The sequence below is a fragment of the Psammomys obesus genome, unplaced genomic scaffold (genome assembly GCF_907164565.1).
Source record: "Psammomys obesus unplaced genomic scaffold, mPsaObe1.curated_primary_1811, whole genome shotgun sequence".
NCBI lineage: Eukaryota > Metazoa > Chordata > Mammalia > Rodentia > Muridae > Psammomys > Psammomys obesus.
In genome coordinates this window covers 21,965,273-21,973,587 of record NW_026595981.1, presented here as the reverse complement: position 1 = coordinate 21,973,587, position 8,315 = coordinate 21,965,273, and positions in this window count along the sequence as shown.

The window sequence follows — 8,315 nt, the reverse complement described above, 5'->3', positions numbered from 1 at the left end:
GAGTTCGAGGCCAGCCTGGTCTACAAAGCTAGTCCCAGACAGCCAAAGCTACACAGAGAAACTCTGTCTCAAACCTTCCCCCAACTCCCAAAAAAGCTGATGGAGTGAGGTAGAAACTGAGATGCTGGTGTTCTAAAAAAGCTTTTCAGTTCACTACAGAGGTAGGAACCTCTCTTCCAGAAACAGTGGCCTTAAATAATATTTTAGGGTGTCAAAATATGGAGTTGGAAGTGAGGACTTTCCAAGTGGAGACCTTGGTTTGTACAGTGTCGCTGGGGTGGCAGCTGGGAATTCAATTTGGAGGGAAAATCAGAAGAGTCTTGGGGGGAAAGGGGAGAAGACCTCAAATGCAGCCACACAGAGGCAGACCTTGGAGATCCAGCTGTGTTTCATTTAGACAGCAAGAAAAAACTGAGCCATGAGGCACGGGAATAAGATAACCTATTATTTCTGTAACTACAATTTTCATACAAGTCTTTATGAATAAAAATAAATGAACAAACATTTGAAGTTAGCTATGTCACTCTCTGTTAGGGCTCAGGAATAGCCCCACACTGACCACTTGGACACCAGACTCAGACTGATGGAAGTTTATTGAACGCTGGACAAAAACTGACTGGTCAGGGCCCTGAGCTGGACTCTGGAGCCAGACTATGAGGCAGGTCTATTTCTAAAAAAAAAAAAAAAAAACCTAACCAGGTAACAACCAAGTAACCAGGTGTAGGCAGTGGTCGGGGAGGGGGGGCAGCATTACATCATTTTGACTAGCTAAACAAAAGCGATTTTGTTTCAAATGTATTGTGTCTAGGTAGCTAGACAAAGCACTTTAAGCTGACTGGCTGGGATTTAGGGTAGGGGAGCTCGCTGGGGGACTTCCGGCTTTCTGGGAGTAAGCAACATAGCGGGATGTAGGGATTTTTACCTTTAACAGAACATACATTTGTCTTCAATTCAAGCAGAGTATGCATTTATCATCTATTGTTTTACTCTAAGAAGCAAACACTGAACTATTGAATTGTATCCCGTTCTCAGGCACGTAGAACCTAATTTTCCCTCATACTCAAGATAGGGACTGGGAGGTAAAATGGCGTCTGATATGCTAAAGGCGGCAGCAGGTGTTAACAGAGGAGCCACAGTTATGCTAAGAATTAAAGGAGATCTCACGGAGGGACTACAGAGTTTAAGCAGGTTACAACAACTCCATTGGCTAGTTTTTTGTTTTGTTTTGATTTTCTGATGGTTGGTTTGTTTTTGTTTTGTTTGTTGGTAGTAATGGTGCTTGAACCCAGGGCGTTAATATGCTAGTTCAGTAGTGAGGCTTGAACCCAGGGTCCACCATATCCCTGAGCTATATCAGCCGCCTTCTCCTTCTTCTCCTTCTCCTTCTCCTCCTCCTCCTTCTTCTTCTAGTCTTAACAGCGTTCTCAGACTGACCTTGACCTCACTCTGTATCTTCTAGGGAGGCCTTGAACTTGTGATCCTCCTGCCTCTGCCTCCCAAGTAGCTGGAATTAGAGGCTTGCACCCCAGACCTCGCTTCAGTTCATATTTCATCTGCTGTTTATGAATACTGAAATTAAGGTACAGCACGAGAAAGGCTGGACAACTAGAAGGCACTGAAGTTTTCCATCATCTCAAGTTCGCAGCGCCACTTGGGGAAGAAAGCACGCCATGCAGGGTGTTTTTGTTGTTGTTGTTGTTTATTTATTTCGTTCTGGGTTTTTGAAGGATATTTTTGGGGGGAGCAGGGGGCTGAACCCAGGGCTTCATACATGTTAAGTACACACTTTCCACTACTGAACTAACACTCCCAACATCCAGGGGTGCAAATTTCCAAAAGAAACCTGGAGGAAGATTTAGAAAAGAGGGAAATCAGGGTTTTTGATCATCATAAGGAATAGAACCCAGGACCTACTACATGCGAGGCAAAGATTTGACCACTAGGCTTCACAACCAGGGAAGTCGGGTCGTTTGTTATTTGTTGTAGGGTATTTTTTCCCTGAGTCTACGCCCATGTGCCTGAGGAGTCCAGAAGAGATACCAGATCCCTTGGAAACTGAGTTACATCTAGTCATGAGCCAACATATGGGTGCTGGGAATGGAAGCCAGATCCTCTGGAAGAGCAAGATGCATCTCTTTAGCCTCCAAAAAATTTTTTTATGAACCATGTGTATGTACGTGTGTATGTGAATGCAGATTCCTGCTGAGGCCAGAGGCGTCAGGGACGACTGGAGCTGGAATCATGGGCAGTTGTCCGTTAGCCCGATGTGGGTGCTGGGAATTGAACTCAGACCCTCTGCAATGTCAGTATGTGCTCTTAGCCATACCTCTCCAGCCTTGTCTTGTGGCTCTGGGTGCCTGGTACTCACGTCCTATATCAACTGGCCTTAAACTTGCAGAGTCCACAGAGGTCAGCCTGTTTCTGCTGAGGTTAAAGCTGTATGCCCAGCTTCAGTGCAGTTTGATTTTTTTTTTTTTTCTTGCTGTGCTAGAAGTGGAACCCAGGGCCTTGCATGCATTAAGCAAACGCTCTACTGCAGAGCTGCAACACTGGCCTCAAGAGTTTAACTTTGAGATTATGAATCTTAGATGTGGTTGAGACTTCTTGAGTAGAACTATCAATGGACAGTTGGTTTTACAGAACTGGATGTTGGGATAGCACTTCTGAACTGGAGACATAAATTTAAGAGTTTTCAACATTGAGTTAGACATAAATGATACACACCTGTAATCTCAGCACTTGGGAAGCTGAGGCAGGAGGATCACAAGCTAGAAGCCAGCCTGGGCTGCATAGAGAGAACCTGTCTCCAACTATGACTATGATTACTATCTATGTATATGTATATATATAGTATATATATACTATAATGTAGTGCATATTCAAAATAAAAACAGTATGTGTATGTATATATATATTTTGTTGTTGTTGTTGTTCTATATATTCTCAGGTAAGAGAAAAATAATTGTCTTCAAGATAATGCAAAGCCAGAACTGACAAATGGCTGGCAAGATGACTAGTAATGGCACTTGCTGCCAAGCTGTATAACCTGAGTTTGATCCCAAGAATCCACATGATAGAAAAAGAGAACCAGGCCACATGCCTTTAATCCCAGCACGTGGGAGGCAGAGGCAGGTGGCTCTCCGTGAGTTTGAGGTCAGCCTGGTCCACAAAGTGAATTACAAGGCACCCAGAGCTATTACAGGAAGAAACCCTGTCTCAGGGTAAGAGAAAAGAGATCAGAGAACCATTTTTTTTTTTTTAAATCATGGAAAAGCATGTCATAATGATATGACAGCATGTCAAATCAACCCAGATTTGTTTGTGACAAAGTTTCATATTGCCCAGGGTGGTCTTGAACTTAATAAGTAGCCAAAGAATGGCCTTGGATTTCTGATTTCCCTGTCTCTGCCTCCTCAGTACTGGGAATACAGATGTGCACTGCCACTACACCCAAATTTAATCCCGAATTTTACACTCAACCTTTAAGTCACTGTGTGTGTATGTGTGCTGTTTATGCATTAAAAACTTTGGATGGCTATAATGTGGAACTGATTCCCCCGAACAGAACCTTTTCAATCATACTATCTTCCTTAAGCTAGTCTCCTAACTACTAAGCCGTCCCATTAAGTTCTCAAATTAAATATCATCCTCCTCAGAGACCTTTACAACCCAGTCCATCTTCAGTAGTTCCTCCCCCAACACAGTCAGTCTCTGTTGCCTTATTGCCTCTATAACACGGTGTGTGCCCTAGCTACTTTGTTCATTGTTTGTTTCCATGGTTTTAAATAAAATGGTATATATGTTCCCTTAAGGAGGGAACATATATACCATTCTCTGTTGTATGTTTAAGGCCTCCTGGCCAGCCTTCCCTTCTGCAGGCTTCCACAGACAGTTAATCAAGCCAGGCCCGTTGGGGTATGCCTATAATCTCAGCACTCTAAAAGGCTTATGCAAGAAAGTCAAAGGTTCAGGCTAGCCTAGGCTACCTAAGCAGACCTTGTCTCAAAAGAGAGAGGAGGGAAAGAAGGAAGAAAGGAGGGAGGGAGGGAGGAAGGAAAGAAAATTCATAGGATCTATAAATAAGTGAATGAGAACTTAAGTGTTTTTTTTTTTTTTTTTGGGGGGGGATGTTGAAGCAGGCTGTCAACATAGCCCAGTGCCATCACACTCGGCATCCTACAACTTCTGATAAAACTCTCCCGACACGGTCGGTCGGCGCGGGGCCGGAGGGAATCGAACACTGCCTTAAAAACTGAGTGTATAAAGAATGCAGTCCGAGCTCTCCGTTTACACGCTCCCGGCCCATAACGGCTCCCGCACCTTCCTGGGCTTAAGATGGTGGTGGCGCCGGCTGGGGGCTCTCAGGGCCTCACTCAGAACGACACTCCTCCAAGAGGAGGGCGCTACGGGAGCCTCTTTCTTCGTGTTTCCCGAAGGGGCGTGGCGTCCCAGGAGGTGTTTCCTGGGAAGGTCCCGGGTGTGCAGGCGGGGAGGGCAGAGGGGCGAGGCCTCCCGTCAGGAGGCAGAAGAGCCCAGGCTCCTTGGCTTTGGGCGAGGGGGCGGGGCCTCCGCGCGCGGGGGCTCCTGGGAGGGCAGAAGAGGCGCGGCTTCTTGGTATTCATGAGGGGGGCGGAGCCTCCTCCCGCTGGGGCTCCTGGGAAAATTCTAAAATGTACTTGAGGCGCCGGGGGGCGCCCCAGAGCTGAGGCGGCCGCTCGGGAGAGCGGAGCGGAGCGGAGCGGCGCGGCGCGGCACGGCACGGCACGGCATCCTTCCCCCAGCTACCCGGCCGGGGGCGGGGAGAACGCTGAGGAAGTTTCCTTTTTCATCTCCCTGTGGAAATAACTCCCGTGGTTTTCCAGCACCTCCCGTTTAACTTTCCATCCGGGCCAGTTTCTCCTGTGGTCGCCTAGGTGACCTCTCTTCTCTGGAGGTGTTCGGGCCCGCTATGGAACGTTAAAACAAATCCCGACGTCTTGCTGGTCTCCCCTCCCCCTCCCCCGGCTTCCGGAAGGGGGTGTGGCGGGCCGGAACGCCGTCCGGGTCCCAGGGCCTCGCACCCCTTCTCTGAGTGGGTGGGGCGAGGCTTCCCCGGTTCGGTGCTTCGAAGGCTGGAGGTTCGAGAGTTCGACGCCAGCAATCTAAAAAGGAAAAAAAAAAAAAGTACCTTATTGTCATTCGGGCTTCTGAACTCCTACCCTAGAAGGCTAAGAGGAAACCGGAAATAGTTTGGTAGGCTATAGTTAGTATTTAAAAAGAAAAAAAAAAAAGCTGTTCTTTTTTTCATCCCTAAAATAAGTTTTGAGTGAGGAAAAATAAGGGACTTAAGTTGTTTTGCTTTTTGTTTGGGCTTTTTTTTTTTTTTTTTTTTGGAGGTTTTTTTGTTTTGTGTTGTTTCTCTGGGTAGCCCTGGCTGTCCCTAGAGCGAGCTCTGTAGACCAGGCTGTCCTCAAACTCAAGAGATCTGCCTGCTTCTGTAAAGGTGAGCGCCACCGCTGCCCAGTCGAGACTTGAAATAACTTAGACCAGTTATTTTCTTTAGTCCTCTCAGAGGTTTAAATGAAAAATTATACATACACAACCCTGGGAAGGGGAGATAAATGAGTGTTTGAAGGCCCCACCCCACCCCCCTTAGCCTGATATGATGGAAGCTCCTGCAAGAGGCACAAACCAGAAACTGGTTATATTTTATTACAGTAAAAATGCTTTAAAATTCCATTAAAAATTAAAATGAAGCTGGGCAGAGGTGTTGCACGTCTTTGATCCCAGCACTCGGTAGACAGAGGCAGGTAGATCTGTGAGTTCCAAGCCAGTCTGGTCTACAGAGCAAGTCCCAGGACAGCCAGGAGTATTACACAGAGAAAACAAACACAAAAGTTAAAACTGAAAACAACCTTGTAAATTGAGCCAATCAAACTTACTATGCCTAGATACGAAAATACATATTCTTGTAGAAATAACATGTTTTGACATAGAATTAAACAGTAAAAAGATTACAAAATAGTATGAATACTTTTTGTTAAAAATAAGCATGTAAATGTACCAAATATAAAATTTCTACAATATAAACACCAAAATTCATAAATGAAATTTTTCACTTAGCTGTATTTTGTAAGCATTTGACATATTATGTAACTATAATCATTATTTTTACAATTACTAATTTAAAATTTCACTGAGTGCTGAAGCAAGCACAGTTATGGTCTTTTTTTTTTTCCTCTGTAGCCCTGGCTCTTCTTGAACTCACTCTATAGAACACGGTAACCTTGAACTCAGAGATGCACCTGCCTCTGCCTCCCTAGTGCTGGGATTCAAGGCCTATACCACCATCACCCAGGTTCCACAGTTAAAGTCTTAATGGAGGGGCAGATTATGTTTTTAACGGAGAAGTAAAGTTCTTTGTCATGTTTTCAAACGTGCAACAATTTTGACTTGATGTAAACCAAGATGTACAGATGCAAGATAGATAAGTATGATGTGGGCTTTAGTTATTTTGTATATTTTGCTTAGCTATATTGTAACTCTTTGATGGAATGTCTTAGTTGTTGCTTTGGGCTCCATCAGAGACCTTAAATTGGAGTTGTAGGCATATACATACAAAACAGAATATATGGTTTTCTGGATTAGAAGAGTGGAGTGATACAAAGTCACTGTGTGATGCTTACTTTACCTCTAAAGTGTTATGGTTAGTGTAAGCACATAATCATTAATTTTAATACTATTTTTAATAAATTTCCTTTAGGAAATGACTATAAAAAGCTGTATAAGTCTTTCCTAAGACATATAGGAAAGTCTTTTTCGGTTTGTGTGTGTGTGTGTGTGTTTGTTTTTCAAGACAAGGTTTCTCTGTGTAGCCTTGGCTGTCTTGGACTGGATTTGTAGACCAGGCTGGCCCCGAGCTCATCCATCTGCCTGTCTCTGAGAGCTGGGATTACAGGCATGCACCACTACACCCAGCTTACGAAAGTCTTAGTAACTGTTACTTACAAAAACTTTAAAAGAGGGAAATGTATTCTTCACTTCCTATGTAACCGTATAACTTCAATTTTAAGCAAGATGCAGTGCTAGTATACCTTTAATCCCAGCACTTGGAAGACTGAAGCAGCAGTCTATCACGTTTGAGACTAGCCTGGCCCACATAGTTAAACTCTTCTTCTAAATCCCCTTCATTGCTTATTTGTATATTATTCAGCACACAACTAGTAATAGTATCATTACCAGTTTTAATCTATTACAGGTGGGCCATTTAAATTGCTCTAAAATTGTGGGGTTTTTTTATTTTTACTGTTTGTAACAGAAGCCTCTCAGTACTTAGTGTAAATAAAATATAAAAATATTCAAAAAGGGGCTAGAGAGATGGCTCAGTTTCTGTTCTTCCAAAGGTCCTGAGTTCAATTTCCAGCAACCACATGGTGGCTCACAACCATCTGTAATGAGATCTGGTACCCAATTCTGGTGTGTAGGCATACATGCAGGCAGAATACTGTATAAATAATAAATAAATCTTTTAAAAATATATAAAAATTTTTTCAAAAATATTTCTACAGATATTTAAAGCTACAGTAGTACTTTGATATTTTTAATCTATAAAAGCTGTAAAAGTAAACCAGCCCTGATAGTACATGCCTTTAATCCCAGTACTCAGGAGGCAAAGGCAGGTGGATTTCCATGAGTTCTACACAGAGTTTTCCAGGACAGCCAGTGCTAAGTATAGAGAGCCTGTCTCAAAAAAAAAAAAAAAAAAAAAAAAAGTAAATGAAATATACTGATGGTAGATATTACATTATAGGCCTTTGTTTGTTGTTTTAATTTTGTAAGGCTGAGATTAAACCCAGGGGCTCAAATACTTGGTAATTACTCTGTCACTGAGCTGCACTCCATCCTTCATACCTATGTTGATACTGAATATATTTTATGCTGTAATGGCTTTTTGTGACAATTTTTTTCTCTTTCCTCCCCCACCATGTTCCTTCATACTTATCAAAATTTAGATTAGACAGGGAATTCAGGTTGCAGTTTATTTTTGCACTAGTCTATAAGTCTGCCCACAAGTTAAACTATATGAAATCTTTTTTTTTTCTATTTTGCTTTTTTCTTCTCTTAGAATATATTTCATCCAACTACATGTTTCATTTCTTTCTTTTTTGCATGTTTGTTTTTCACACAGGGTCTCAACAACCCTGCCTGGCCTTGAACTTGTGATCCTTCTGCCTCTATATCTGGGATTACAAACATGTGCCTCCAGACCTACTTTTAAATGTTTCATTTCTTATGAAAAGTCTTATTCTATCTAAGGGTAGACAGGATGCCAAGAA